Source organism: Parasteatoda tepidariorum, chromosome 1, assembly GCF_982258835.1.
Source record: "Parasteatoda tepidariorum strain Cologne lab strain chromosome 1, Ptep-v5.0, whole genome shotgun sequence".
Classification (NCBI taxonomy): domain Eukaryota; kingdom Metazoa; phylum Arthropoda; class Arachnida; order Araneae; family Theridiidae; genus Parasteatoda; species Parasteatoda tepidariorum.
In genome coordinates, this window is record NC_141755.1 from 90,795,836 (window position 1) to 90,812,147 (window position 16,312).

Sequence of the window (16,312 nt, forward strand, 5' to 3'; positions counted from 1 at the left end):
TTTTCCCTCGGATGGGGAAAACGAAAATCGTTTAATAGTTCGAGAGAAATAGGGAGACTACTTTTTAAAACGGAGTATTTGTACTAAAAGAAGTGGTTAAAGAAATATCCAAACGATTTAAGAAACATGTCTGAAAACCATTTTGGAAGAATTCGAATTATTTTGAGGTCGAATAGTTCTCGAATTTTGTAAGGGTCATTAAAATATATAAAAATATTTGTCCTCTCCAAACAAATTCAAATAGTATTTATCGAAGTTTTACATAATTTAAGTGTAGAATGCTGATACTTATTATTTAGAAATGCGGTAAAACTTCTATAATTTTGAAATAAAATTCATTCTAAAAATATTAATTTTCACACCATTAATATTTATTTAGAATTTTCACAACTTCTGTATTTTTTTTAATCAAAATTAAAATAAAATTGATTAATATTGCACAGATAATATTTATTTATAATTGAGACATAATTTCTATAATTTCAGAATCGAATGCTGAAAAATTGATAAATATCACCAAATTACTTATATAAGAATAGGATAAAACTTCCATAAATTCCTAATAAAATGCTAAAAATATATAACTATAAGTATAAGAGTAACATTTATTTAGAATTGGAATAAAACTTATCAAAGCAAGGAATAAAACTTCAATAATTTCTGAAGGAAATGCTAAAAAAATTAATAATTACCAAACTAAAAACGTTTATTTTCATTCGCTGCATAACAAACTTTAATGAAACTGTAGTATTTTTACTATATTAAGAAACTTTTTTAGCTACAAAAAAGTTTATTTGAATAAGTATACACCGAAGAGCCATTACATTATGACCACCCTGCTAATAACATGTAGGACCACCTTTAGCCCTCAAAACTGCTAGCACCCGCCGTGGCATTGATTCCACAAGGTGCTGATAGGTAGTCTGAGGTATCTGGTACCAAGCGTTCACCAACTGGTCCTGCAATTCCCTCACATTGCGAGGGGGTAGTGTGGCAGCACGAATTTGGTTTTCCAAGTAGGACCACAAATGCTCTATTGGATTAAGGTCAGGTGAATTTGGGGGTCAAGACATGACTTGAAAGTCACTGGAATGTTCCTCGATGATTCGACCCTTATGACATGGTGCATTATCCTGTTGGTCAACATCATCCCCCGCAGGAAAAACTGTTGCCATGAATGGGTGAACCTGGTCTGCAACTATGTTTAAGTAGCTTACAGACGTCAGGGATTGTTTTATGAGGATTATGGGTCCTAATGTGCTCCATGAAAACATTGTTCCTGGGCGAGAAACCATGAAAACCTTGGCGAGCCCATTGTTATAGATTGAAGGTGGTCATAATATAATGGCTCTTCGGTGTATAGTGTTTGAATACGATTAAACAGAGTTTAGCTTACTCATTCAAACATATTTTATTTGAATTAATATAATTTAGAAACTAAATACAAATTCTAAAAAACAATCAAAATCTAAAAAAAAATAAAATAACTGAGATTCCAAGAAAAATAATTGTGTTTACTGAAATATTTGATAACTCAAATAAATTAACTAGATAATTAAACGAAGTTTTATTTGACTTGATTTAAACTACTTTCATGTCAAACTCGAGCATGAAAAAATGCCACTTTATTAATCGAATGCCACGTAATTATCGTCATGAGTATTTAAACGTAATTTATATCGACAATCTTGAATATGATTCAGTTTTAAAACGCTAAAAAGGAAATCAATACAATTAAAAGTCAAATAAGATTAAAGACAAATGGGTGTTATAAATTTTATCCGTTAAGAATAGAATGGATTGAACTTTTTCTCATTAAGGAAATGACCTTGAGAATAATTACGTAATTTATCACAATTTGTTAAGATGATGCACGCAATTTTTATCAGGAAATATTGAGTTCTTATGTAGTTGGAACCAAATTTTACGAACGTAACTAAAATTAAGCACTTATTTCTTCCGTAGCAAAACAATCAGCCTAATTTTAAGTAGGAGTTTCTTAGTAGATTTTGAAGGATTTAACATCTTTCTCTCTGTGTAAAATTATATGCGCGATATTTCTGAACTTGCAGTTTCATAAAGCTGTTGCAGCTTAATGTTGATTCGAAATGCGGAGTTCAGTCGGTCAGAAAATTTGTAATTCTGCCTTTCCGCTTAATTTCAGATTTATTCTTAACCTCAGATTTATTTTTACTGAAGTAAAATAAATTTATATTCTACATCATATGCTAATACAAAATCTTTAGCAAACACTTAAATTCCACTTTTTTGAAAAAAAGTCTTCTTAAAATTTAGAACAGTTGTTACTCATTTGTTCAAAAGAAAAATTTTTTTTATTTATATTTTATGTAAAATAAGCATTCATATTTTGCGCCCAATCGCCATTGAATAAATTCATGGGCGTAGTTGGTGGAAAGGGGGGATGGTTATAAGTACCCCTCAATTTCCAAAAGTCTCCCTTTTTTTTATGCAGATAACGAAAGTTTTCATAAATAATTGTCCATTTAAATTCCTTATAGTTAAAAATAAGAAAGAGATAAAAATTAGTTATATTTTAAAGGTATTTTGTACGTTTAAGTACTTGTTTTCTCGATTTGTTATATCGTGCATCTTATTTTCTACCAATAAATAAATAAATATATAAAATAGCTCCAAAATTCTTATTTCCCTAGAATTTCTGAAACTATAATGAAATTTTTCTTCTTTAGCAAAAAATAAAGGGAAATTTAGGAAAATTGGGAATTGCATAGGAAAATTTAGTTTTTCCTATGCATTCAATGTAATTTAAAGTACTGGAATTTCTTTAACACACCTTAATACGGAGCTTACAGTCGTTTTTAATTATTTTGCGAGTTTTGTAATAGCATTTATTCCTTCATAAAGTATCATTTTCTTTTCTTTTGTCAAGAACTTTCCTATCTGTTTTCAGTTTGTGTTATTAAGCAAACTTATAAATCTTCCCAAGAGATTTATCGAGATTATATTATCATTAAGGAAAGAGAGATTTATTTAAATTGTATTTTTATTAATAAACCTAATTGTCTCAAAAATATTATACAGATTTTAAAATTTTCTATTGATTTGAATTCTACCTAAACACTCCGGCCAATGAATTAGATGCCTTAGATTAATATTTCAATGGATGTATCTTTTGCAAGGATATTCGTGAGTCAATTTGAAGTGTTCGTAAGAACTGTGATTCAACAAGCTTCTGGAGTACGTTTATAGTTCAGAGAATACCATGCATATGCTACGCAGATCCCGTTAAATTAGATGGAATATCGAATTACTTCCGAATGTGCCTCTCCAGCATGCCCCAAATATTTTCGACTGGGTTAAGATCCGGGATTTGGCGGTGGCTAGAGAAGATGCTGGAAGTCAGATTAACATTAATTGAACCAATTTTGAAAACTTCTATTTCGATGTATGGCTGCATTATTATCCATGAAGTACCCGTTCACCTTCGGAGTAAAAATGTAATATTACAGGTTGCATTTGAACATCATGATACTCCTACGAGACCCCCATATACTGCAGACAAGGCAAGAGGGACTCGTGGTTTTGTTGGGTTTTCGACAAATTCAACATCTTCCGTTTGTGCAAAACCGGTTGGCTACACCCGGTTTTACCCGTCTGCATTACTCGATTCCTGCTCTCAGATGTCCAGTATCGTATTTCCCGACACCACTGCAAATGAATTCTGTCATTTCGGACAGAAATGAGGGGTTTCCAAACACGAATCTGACCAACTATCCCCATCTTCTGCCACTCTCTGCGCATGGTTCAAGTCAAAAACAGTTGCGAAGAACTTTGGTTAAGTTTTTCTGTCAGCTGAAACCTAGTCCCTTTTCTAACTTACGATTCATCGGAGACAACACTGATAGCGCACTTGTTTAATTGCGTTTGAGCCATAGTTCTATCTTCTAGAGTCAAGATAACGTTTGTGCAAAACCGGTTGGCTACACCCGGTTTCACCCGTCTGCATTACTCGATTCCTGCAGATGTCCAGTATCGTATTTCCCGACACCACTGCAAATAAATTCTGTCATTTCGGACAGAAATGAGGGGTTTCCAAACACGAATCTGACCAAATATCCCCATCTTCTGCAACTCTCTGCGCATGGTTCAAGCCAAAAACAGTTGCGAAGAACTTTGGTTAAGTTTTTCTGTCAGCTGAAACCTAGTCCCTTTTCTAACTTACGATTCATCGGAGACAACACTGATAGCGCACTTGTTTAATTGCGTTTGAGCCATAGTTCTATCTTCTAGAGTCAAGATAACGTTTGTGCAAAACCGGTTGGCTACACCCGGTTTCACCCGTCTGCATTACTCGATTCCTGCAGATGTCCAGTATCGTATTTCCCGACACCACTGCAAATAAATTCTGTCATTTCGGACAGAAATGAGGGGTTTCCAAACACGAATCTGACCAAATATCCCCATCTTCTGCAACTCTCTGCGCATGGTTCAAGTCAAAAACAGTTGCGAAGAACTTTGGTTAAGTTTTTCTGTCAGCTGAAACCTAGTCCCTTTTCTAACTTACGATTCATCGGAGACAACACTGATAGCGCACTTGTTTAATTGCGTTTGAGCCATAGTTCTATCTTCTAGAGTCAAGATAACGTTTGTGCAAAACCGGTTGGCTACACCCGGTTTCACCCGTCTGCATTACTCGATTCCTGCAGATGTCCAGTATCGTATTTCCCGACACCACTGCAAATAAATTCTGTCATTTCGGACAGAAATGAGGGGTTTCCAAACACGAATCTGACCAAATATCCCCATCTTCTGCAACTCTCTGCGCATGGTTCAAGTCAAAAACAGTTGCGAAGAACTTTGGTTAAGTTTTTCTGTCAGCTGAAACCTAGTCCCTTTTCTAACTTACGATTCATCGGAGACAACACTGATAGCGCACTTGTTTAATTGCGTTTGAGCCATAGTTCTATCTTCTAGAGTCAAGATAACGTTTGTGCAAAACCGGTTGGCTACACCCGGTTTCACCCGTCTGCATTACTCGATTCCTGCAGATGTCCAGTATCGTATTTCCCGACACCACTGCAAATAAATTCTGTCATTTCGGACAGAAATGAGAGGTTTCCAAACACGAATCTGACCAAATATCCCCATCTTCTGCAACTCTCTGCGCATGGTTCAAGCCAAAAACAGTTGCGAAGAACTTTGGTTAAGTTTTTCTGTCAGCTGAAACCTAGTCCCTTTTCTAACTTACGATTCATCGGAGACAACACTGATAGCGCACTTGTTTAATTGCGTTTGAGCCATAGTTCTATCTTCTAGAGTCAAGATAACGTTTGTGCAAAACCGGTTGGCTACACCCGGTTTCACCCGTCTGCATTACTCGATTCCTGCAGATGTCCAGTATCGTATTTCCCGACACCACTGCAAATAAATTCTGTCATTTCGGACAGAAATGAGAGGTTTCCAAACACGAATCTGACCAAATATCCCCATCTTCTGCAACTCTCTGCGCATGGTTCAAGCCAAAAACAGTTGCGAAGAACTTTGGTTAAGTTTTTCTGTCAGCTGAAACCTAGTCCCTTTTCTAACTTACGATTCATCGGAGACAACACTGATAGCGCACTTGTTTAATTGCGTTTGAGCCATAGTTCTATCTTCTAGAGTCAAGATAACGTTTGTGCAAAACCGGTTGGCTACACCCGGTTTCACCCGTCTGCATTACTCGATTCCTGCAGATGTCCAGTATCGTATTTCCCGACACCACTGCAAATAAATTCTGTCATTTCGGACAGAAATGAGGGGTTTCCAAACACGAATCTGACCAAATATCCCCATCTTCTGCAACTCTCTGCGCATGGTTCAAGCCAAAAACAGTTGCGAAGAACTTTGGTTAAGTTTTTCTGTCAGCTGAAACCTAGTCCCTTTTCTAACTTACGATTCATCGGAGACAACACTGATAGCGCACTTGTTTAATTGCGTTTGAGCCATAGTTCTATCTTCTAGAGTCAAGATAACGTTTGTGCAAAACCGGTTGGCTACACCCGGTTTCACCCGTCTGCATTACTCGATTCCTGCAGATGTCCAGTATCGTATTTCCCGACACCACTGCAAATAAATTCTGTCATTTCGGACAGAAATGAGGGGTTTCCAAACACGAATCTGACCAAATATCCCCATCTTCTGCAACTCTCTGCGCATGGTTCAAGTCAAAAACAGTTGCGAAGAACTTTGGTTAAGTTTTTCTGTCAGCTGAAACCTAGTCCCTTTTCTAACTTACGATTCATCGGAGACAACACTGATAGCGCACTTGTTTAATTGCGTTTGAGCCATAGTTCTATCTTCTAGAGTCAAGATAACGTTTGTGCAAAACCGGTTGGCTACACCCGGTTTCACCCGTCTGCATTACTCGATTCCTGCAGATGTCCAGTATCGTATTTCCCGACACCACTGCAAATAAATTCTGTCATTTCGGACAGAAATGAGGGGTTTCCAAACACGAATCTGACCAAATATCCCCATCTTCTGCAACTCTCTGCGCATGGTTCAAGTCAAAAACAGTTGCGAAGAACTTTGGTTAAGTTTTTCTGTCAGCTGAAACCTAGTCCCTTTTCTAACTTACGATTCATCGGAGACAACACTGATAGCGCACTTGTTTAATTGCGTTTGAGCCATAGTTCTATCTTCTAGAGTCAAGATAACGTTTGTGCAAAACCGGTTGGCTACACCCGGTTTCACCCGTCTGCATTACTCGATTCCTGCAGATGTCCAGTATCGTATTTCCCGACACCACTGCAAATAAATTCTGTCATTTCGGACAGAAATGAGGGGTTTTCAAACACGAATCTGACCAAATATCCCCATCTTCTGCAACTCTCTGCGCATGGTTCAAGCCAAAAACAGTTGCGAAGAACTTTGGTTAAGTTTTTCTGTCAGCTGAAACCTAGTCCCTTTTCTAACTTACGATTCATCGGAGACAACACTGATAGCGCACTTGTTTAATTGCGTTTGAGCCATAGTTCTATCTTCTAGAGTCAAGATAACGTTTGTGCAAAACCGGTTGGCTACACCCGGTTTCACCCGTCTGCATTACTCGATTCCTGCAGATGTCCAGTATCGTATTTCCCGACACCACTGCAAATAAATTCTGTCATTTCGGACAGAAATGAGAGGTTTCCAAACACGAATCTGACCAAATATCCCCATCTTCTGCAACTCTCTGCGCATGGTTCAAGCCAAAAACAGTTGCGAAGAACTTTGGTTAAGTTTTTCTGTCAGCTGAAACCTAGTCCCTTTTCTAACTTACGATTCATCGGAGACAACACTGATAGCGCACTTGTTTAATTGCGTTTGAGCCATAGTTCTATCTTCTAGAGTCAAGATAACGTTTGTGCAAAACCGGTTGGCTACACCCGGTTTCACCCGTCTGCATTACTCGATTCCTGCAGATGTCCAGTATCGTATTTCCCGACACCACTGCAAATAAATTCTGTCATTTCGGACAGAAATGAGGGGTTTCCAAACACGAATCTGACCAAATATCCCCATCTTCTGCAACTCTCTGCGCATGGTTCAAGCCAAAAACAGTTGCGAAGAACTTTGGTTAAGTTTTTCTGTCAGCTGAAACCTAGTCCCTTTTCTAACTTACGATTCATCGGAGACAACACTGATAGCGCACTTGTTTAATTGCGTTTGAGCCATAGTTCTATCTTCTAGAGTCAAGATAACGTTTGTGCAAAACCGGTTGGCTACACCCGGTTTCACCCGTCTGCATTACTCGATTCCTGCAGATGTCCAGTATCGTATTTCCCGACACCACTGCAAATAAATTCTGTCATTTCGGACAGAAATGAGGGGTTTCCAAACACGAATCTGACCAAATATCCCCATCTTCTGCAACTCTCTGCGCATGGTTCAAGCCAAAAACAGTTGCGAAGAACTTTGGTTAAGTTTTTCTGTCAGCTGAAACCTAGTCCCTTTTCTAACTTACGATTCATCGGAGACAACACTGATAGCGCACTTGTTTAATTGCGTTTGAGCCATAGTTCTATCTTCTAGAGTCAAGATAACGTTTGTGCAAAACCGGTTGGCTACACCCGGTTTCACCCGTCTGCATTACTCGATTCCTGCAGATGTCCAGTATCGTATTTCCCGACACCACTGCAAATAAATTCTGTCATTTCGGACAGAAATGAGAGGTTTCCAAACACGAATCTGACCAAATATCCCCATCTTCTGCAACTCTCTGCGCATGGTTCAAGCCAAAAACAGTTGCGAAGAACTTTGGTTAAGTTTTTCTGTCAGCTGAAACCTAGTCCCTTTTCTAACTTACGATTCATCGGAGACAACACTGATAGCGCACTTGTTTAATTGCGTTTGAGCCATAGTTCTATCTTCTAGAGTCAAGATAACGTTTGTGCAAAACCGGTTGGCTACACCCGGTTTCACCCGTCTGCATTACTCGATTCCTGCAGATGTCCAGTATCGTATTTCCCGACACCACTGCAAATAAATTCTGTCATTTCGGACAGAAATGAGGGGTTTCCAAACACGAATCTGACCAAATATCCCCATCTTCTGCAACTCTCTGCGCATGGTTCAAGCCAAAAACAGTTGCGAAGAACTTTGGTTAAGTTTTTCTGTCAGCTGAAACCTAGTCCCTTTTCTAACTTACGATTCATCGGAGACAACACTGATAGCGCACTTGTTTAATTGCGTTTGAGCCATAGTTCTATCTTCTAGAGTCAAGATAACGTTTGTGCAAAACCGGTTGGCTACACCCGGTTTCACCCGTCTGCATTACTCGATTCCTGCAGATGTCCAGTATCGTATTTCCCGACACCACTGCAAATAAATTCTGTCATTTCGGACAGAAATGAGGGGTTTCCAAACACGAATCTGACCAAATATCCCCATCTTCTGCAACTCTCTGCGCATGGTTCAAGCCAAAAACAGTTGCGAAGAACTTTGGTTAAGTTTTTCTGTCAGCTGAAACCTAGTCCCTTTTCTAACTTACGATTCATCGGAGACAACACTGATAGCGCACTTGTTTAATTGCGTTTGAGCCATAGTTCTATCTTCTAGAGTCAAGATAACGTTTGTGCAAAACCGGTTGGCTACACCCGGTTTCACCCGTCTGCATTACTCGATTCCTGCAGATGTCCAGTATCGTATTTCCCGACACCACTGCAAATAAATTCTGTCATTTCGGACAGAAATGAGGGGTTTCCAAACACGAATCTGACCAAATATCCCCATCTTCTGCAACTCTCTGCGCATGGTTCAAGCCAAAAACAGTTGCGAAGAACTTTGGTTAAGTTTTTCTGTCAGCTGAAACCTAGTCCCTTTTCTAACTTACGATTCATCGGAGACAACACTGATAGCGCACTTGTTTAATTGCGTTTGAGCCATAGTTCTATCTTCTAGAGTCAAGATAACGTTTGTGCAAAACCGGTTGGCTACACCCGGTTTCACCCGTCTGCATTACTCGATTCCTGCAGATGTCCAGTATCGTATTTCCCGACACCACTGCAAATAAATTCTGTCATTTCGGACAGAAATGAGAGGTTTCCAAACACGAATCTGACCAAATATCCCGATCTTCTGCAACTCTCTGCGCATGGTTCAAGCCAAAAACAGTTGCGAAGAACTTTGGTTAAGTTTTTCTGTCAGCTGAAACCTAGTCCCTTTTCTAACTTACGATTCATCGGAGACAACACTGATAGCGCACTTGTTTAATTGCGTTTGAGCCATAGTTCTATCTTCTAGAGTCAAGATAACGTTTGTGCAAAACCGGTTGGCTACACCCGGTTTCACCCGTCTGCATTACTCGATTCCTGCAGATGTCCAGTATCGTATTTCCCGACACCACTGCAAATAAATTCTGTCATTTCGGACAGAAATGAGAGGTTTCCAAACACGAATCTGACCAAATATCCCCATCTTCTGCAACTCTCTGCGCATGGTTCAAGCCAAAAACAGTTGCGAAGAACTTTGGTTAAGTTTTTCTGTCAGCTGAAACCTAGTCCCTTTTCTAACTTACGATTCATCGGAGACAACACTGATAGCGTACTTGTTTAATTGCGTTCGAGTCATAGTTCTATCTTCTAGAGTCAAGATCTTTCATCTTCTAGAATCTAAACAATGATTGGATTCTGTATGCAACTTTTGAAAAGTTTTGACATATCTGTTTTTGGGATCCCAATGAGTTCTATTGTCTAGGGATATTCATCAATTTTTCCAACTAGGCTGATTTCCTACCCCCTTTTCCTCAACTGTCGTATAATGAAGGTCCTGCTATTAGTCTTTGACTGATCGAATCCTGAATCCTCTCAGTGCGTACTAGGCATGATTTTTCATTGCCTCCACGAGATCATCGCCAAACAAAACCAATTCCAATAATCCTTAGTCAAAAAATATAGCAAAATAGTTCTGATTTCTGTTTGGATGCTGGTTTCTGTTGGATCGTAAAACTAGTTCATTAAAGTGATTCTTCGTTTACCTGGCATGGTAACTTCGATTACCTGACATGAATTTAAAAATAATTTTATCATCAAGTAAGATTCCTCAGTTTAACCTCACACTTAATTGTTGACATGTCACCTCTTCATACGGCAAAACGAAGGAAAGTGCAACCCTGAGTCCAATAGCCTTCCTTAACTCTCCATATCATTATCTCAACCATCAAATATTCAGCTTCTTAGAGGGGTGGGAACTGAAGTCCAGGTGGATCTAAAAGTGGTGGAATCTCCCAAGATAACCTTCATTATTGTGACGCCTGTTAAGGGCGCCAACAATAAGTCATTTATCAAAAGGTGATATACATGTCATTTTTCTAATTCTGGCGTTTATTGTGAAATGCACCCACACCCTTTTCTTACACTAATATTCTGATGAGGTATTACCATTGTCATTAATAAGTTTTGCAAACTTCGCTGTTAGCGAGGATTTCATACAAAATCTCTCAGTTTTCTAATTCCTTGGCCATTGTGCACATAAATCTGGTAACTCATTTGATTAATAAATTTCGTTATACCGTTCCTTTCGTTATAAAGTACAGTTCTCTTTTATTTCGGCAAAGAGTCTCCCCTCTGTTCTGCAGATAATGTTATTAAAGTAGTAAATTGCCCTAAGAGATTTATCTAAACTATATTGTTGTTAAAGCAGTAGAATTTTATTCAAATTGTACTTTTATCAATGTACCCAATAGCCCCAATAAAAGTATGCAGATTTTTAATTATTCTAAGAACATGTATTCCAGCTATGCTGATTATTACTTTTATAAACCCTTTTAATTAATAATATTTTTATTTAGAAATCACAAAATAACTTATCGGATTTTGCGTATATTTCGTATTGCTGTTAATCTTTCTGCGACAGCAGTAACCTATCAGCAATCGAACAATCCGGCTGAATTTATTAAGGAGAGATATAGGGCCATGTATAAATGCAGTATATAAATTTCGAAGATCGAAATGCGAGAATTTCTTCATCTTACGCTATTTAAAACACTACTATATAGATACATACATAGTAGCATGTAGTGCCATATTGTGGGCCCCCTAATTGACCTAAAATAATTACCTTTGGAATAGTTCCTTGTAATACCTTGTAATATAATACCTGGCCGAGTTTGAATATTAGGGATTAATATTTTAGATCTACCTAAAGGGCTTGCTATGATCTCATTGATGAACTACAGTGTTTAAGCCAGATAGTTTACGAATAAGATATAAAAACAGTGTGAAAAAGAGAAAACATTTGTAATCAATTTGCAATTCAAATATTTTTCGAATAGCATTTATAAGAACAGATGTTTTTTGAGATAACTTTTATCCAGTCGAGCTTTAAAGAAATTATTATAAACTTCTGTATAAAAGCTGACATATATTTCCTTACTTATAATATCAAGATAATCTTTTTCTTCAAAGATGGTAATGCCATTGATGATGTGGGATAATAAAAATAGAAATTTAGTAGCGTCGCCATTCCTAAGAACATTATGATGCTCTTATCAAATTTATTATTTGTCGGTGGGAAGAAAGTCTTAAAAAATGATTTATGAAGATGACATTTAAATACTAGCGACCAAAGAAATAAAATAATATTTCCTATAAATAGGTTGCTGGATATTATTACAACGATCGCTACAATTATATACACCATAAATTTTGGAACATAATATGTATTTTTTATATACATATAATGCGTGCAATTCATTGCGACAGCTTATTTTTTTAGACAAATTCTTGTCATATTCCATGCTTTTTGTACACAAATATTTTACCACTGGTATTGCTACATACCTAAAATTTAAGAAAATTTAGCCTGATCCTTTCTAGTCTTTTTAGAACAGATTGCGTCAAAAAAGTAAATATATGTTAAGAAAATATTTTTTGAAATATTTTTAAGTTTTTTTCTTTTAAAAAAAAGAATTAATAAAAAAGAAAATGGAAATCCGTGATCCATTAGAAATCCCTGAGAATTTTTTACTATTTCGTCTACAAAAATTTCTGCTGAATTTGAACATTGCGATTTTTTTCAATTATGGCCTACATTTTTATTCCTTTGATTACCGAGTTTTTACTCTGTATAAATGATAATAGGCGTAGATTGTTCTAATGGAAAATTGTACTGCCGGGATAGCCTGGTTGGTAGGGCACTGGGCCCATATCAAGGAGTTCGTGGGTTCGATTTACGCCGGTCGAAGACTCCCCGTGTAGTAAATGGTGACTGATGCACGTTAAATCTTTCGAGTTACACAGTCCTCCATGTTCCCATAACAAATCATACCTCTGGGGGTACTGATCCAGGAGTTTCCTTGTCTTCTGGATTGGTTCAAAATTACAAGGCAACGGAGTTGAACATTGGTAGTCGTAAACCAAGAAACTGGGTCGGTTGTTCAACGACGAATATATTATAAAATAGAATGGAAAATTGTGTGGTGGGTAGTGTAGATGATCTAATTGATGTAGATAGTGAAAACAGGATAAAAATTTCATTTCGCTGCAGACCTCGAGGTCCATAATAAAAAGAAAGTTATTCAAGTGACAAATCAAGTAAAATAATAAATTTTGCGTAATATGATTAAGGCCAGGCCATGAGAGATATATCTCTCACAGCCTGCCTAAGCAAAAGTCAAAAAGTCTTATTTAATCAACAGAGTATCAACGTAATAGGAAACGAATAACAGTTTCACTTATACGATGTTAAAAATCATAAAATAATTGCGCAAAAATAAGTGCGAGTAAAGAAAAGTAAAAAGAACCGTAAAATGATTTGAATAAAGTAGGTACATTAAGCAAAACTGCATGGCAAAAACTAGAATTTGAACTAACGGTTTTATCCGTTTATAATTTAGATGAAAAACGGGGAGAAACATGTTTGTCAATTAAACAGCTCTAAACCGTCAAATATACAGAATAAGTCCGTAAAAAAACGGGATTTTGTTTACAGTGTACAAATACTGTGAGAAATGATCATATGGACTGACGCCCAACAAATAATAGCTCTCAAGTGTTGGTCTCTCTTTTTAACCCCCACATTACCTTTATTACACACATTTAAACAAAACCCTTCATTTTTTGTGTGTATTTTCTGTAATTATCAGCAGATGGCAGCATAAATCGTGGACGGAAAAAAAAATTCCCATTTATATTAAAAATTAATGAAGCCTTTGGGAAGTATCCTTTCCACTGCCTTACAAAAGGATTAAGATAGTAACACGATAATATACGACACTCTGTTGTAAACAAAGCAAAAATTCTCAATTCTCTTAGCTGAAAATATTTGTTTGCAGAATGTCTCATGTTGATCCTATCTCTATTACCATTGTCTTACAGTTATTCAAGATTAGTTCGGAAAAGAAACAACTTCTGTATAAGTAGAATATGTGAAATAACTTTTCTGAAACACTCGGTGTACATAGTTTTATCAAAAGTTGGGTTACTTACTAGTATAAACTTCTGATTTTTTATTTTTGATGAAAGTTAGAGGAGAAAATATCAAGAGAGATAAGGACAACAGGCTTCAGAATACATCTTGTGTAAATTCGATCATTTGAAAAGCCCCAAACCTAAAAGGAGAATAAAGGAAATGTATTTTTGTGAGATAATATTATATTTCAAACAATAATAAAGTAATTATTTGCTAAAGGTGAAGCATTCAGACGAAGTTAAAAAAAAGTAATTAGTTGATTCCACGACGGGGAAACCATTAGAAATGATAACTTAATTAGGTAACTCTTGAGTTACTATATCTAAATTATATAGTTAGATAAATGAACTCTTCATAACACTTCTCGCTTCGCTCAAGAACTTCGTTTTAAACTATTTTTTTGGTTTCTTGACGATAAACAGATTGTTCTATCGAAATTAAAAAGTATTCAACTGAAAGATTCCAAAATTTAATATTGTATTAATACAGATTTAGTACATGATTCTATTATGATAAAGTTTTATTTTATAGCCGTCGTTGAACAGTCGACTCTATTTTTTAGTTTAAGACTACCGAACAACTCCATAGCCTTGTAATTTTGAACTCAGACCAGAAAACAAGGGAACACTTGTATCAAATATTGGGAGAAATTTGCATCCGGGGAGGACATTTTCATGGAGCTAACCCGCATTTGTGTTACATGGAGAGAAAACCTCCCACGGGTTAACGGCAAAGGGATTCTAACACATGATTCGTCTACAACTGCCAACTATTTTATGCCAAAACTGTGGTTGGTGCCGGAACTGTACTTTAATGAAACAGGCCATATAACGCATTTTTATGAATCAGCGAATCAGTTTAAAAGAACCTGTAATTTGGGAAATCCAATCATGATTTCTTTCTTTCATATTCTTTTTATTAAATAACTCAATGTAAAACTTAGCTAAGTTTGTAAAATAAATAAGAATGCAGATTATTTTTGTTTTATTATGAATAAAACTATAAAATACTTCGACAGAAAAATGAAGAAAAATATCTTTAATCTGAACATTAAGAAAATCGTAATTGATTTATCTCTACAATTTTCCTGTACATTATTTCTCATAAATCAGGGGTCATCCAAATTTTTTTTGGATGGATGTTCGATGCAGTATTTTCAGGGATCGATGAATGAATATCAATACAATTTAATCCTAAAGAATTATCGAACCATTCTCTGAAATATCGAAGCGAAAAATCGACTTGAAAATGTCGGCACGCATTTGCAAGAGGATGTCATTGAATTATTAGTAAACTTGGAAATTTTTCCTAATAGTTAAATTGAGAGTTCATTTCGGACGTTATAAATATTACCTAAAAAATATCCAAATTTTGTAATGAGGTATTTTTCTTTTTAATTGCAATTCATAAGGTCATGTATGGTTGAATTTGCTTTTAAACATGTTAATTCTATTTTAATTTAACAGAGAAATAAATTGAATGTGAATCTCCGGGGTGATTTAACACTCTAACTAAATCCAACCCAAACTATCTAAGTGTCATCATCTTTCTTATTTATAAATGTAAAAAATTGACTTTTTCGAAATAAAATAAGTCATTTAAGAAACGGGTAAGTTTTTTCCTCTTTTTCATCGTTTTTATAGAGAGGTCGATGATCAAAAAAGTTTGGTGGTCCCTGGCATAAGTTAAAAGTCTAAAAAACTACAAACAGCAATTAATGTCAATATAAATTTTGTGAATTAGATGACATAAACCAGAATCACACTAGAACTGCCTTTTTTTTATAAGAGTGATTCATGCATTGGTATATTTTTTGACAAAGGTTTTATAATTTAATGACTTTTATTTAAAAGAAAAATATATATTTTTCAGAGTAGAACTAATATTTCGAGAGAAAAAAACTAATAAAACCTTTTAAACTTGGTGATTTACAAACAAATTAAAAGTTTGTTACGATTTTTTAAACATATTTCAACTAATAAATTTATTCCTAAAAAAATAAGGTTTACATTTTAGGTAAATTATGCTTATTTATAAATTCATAATAATAATGTACTAAATTTTATTTTAATAAAGTTTTTTTTTTAAAAAAATTTAATAATAATGTAGCAAATTTTATTTTAACAAAAAAAGTTTGTTTTTAAATAATAAATGTATAAAAAGTGTAAGAGTTTGGGTTGAGAAAAAAACGATTAAATCTTTAAGTAATTTGCATTGAAATTTTTGCTGTTTTATTATGCCCTTTTTTCTCTCCAAAAACCCAACATCTGCAAAGTTAAAATTTGTTAAAAAATTGAGCGATGCATTGTCATTTTAAAATTATAGAAGTAATTGACTAGGCCGGGATAGCCTGGTTGGTAGGGCACTGGGCCCATGTCCAAGAGTTCGTGGGTTCGATCCCCGC

The 16,312-nt window shown here is 35.8% G+C and overlaps 3 protein-coding genes across 9 annotated transcripts in view; 1 reads left to right on the forward strand and 2 right to left on the reverse strand.

Moving 5' to 3' along the window:
* The window catches only part of LOC107448147 (uncharacterized), a 170,580-nt gene that overhangs the window by 123,501 nt on the left and 30,767 nt on the right, over window positions 1–16,312 (reverse strand). Inside the window, exon 2 of the mRNA XM_087168814.1 lies at window positions 13,926–14,047. The gene's annotated coding sequence lies outside the window, so the exon portion shown is untranslated. The remainder of the gene's footprint in view (window positions 1–13,925; window positions 14,048–16,312) is intronic.
* Window positions 1–16,312, forward strand: part of LOC107448148 (G protein-coupled receptor dmsr-1) — a 430,440-nt gene that overhangs the window by 58,358 nt on the left and 355,770 nt on the right. The window lies entirely within an intron of this gene.
* LOC147816612 (G protein-coupled receptor dmsr-1-like) overlaps window positions 1–16,312 on the reverse strand; it is a 126,227-nt gene that overhangs the window by 39,261 nt on the left and 70,654 nt on the right. The gene's annotated exons all lie outside the window — the stretch shown is intronic.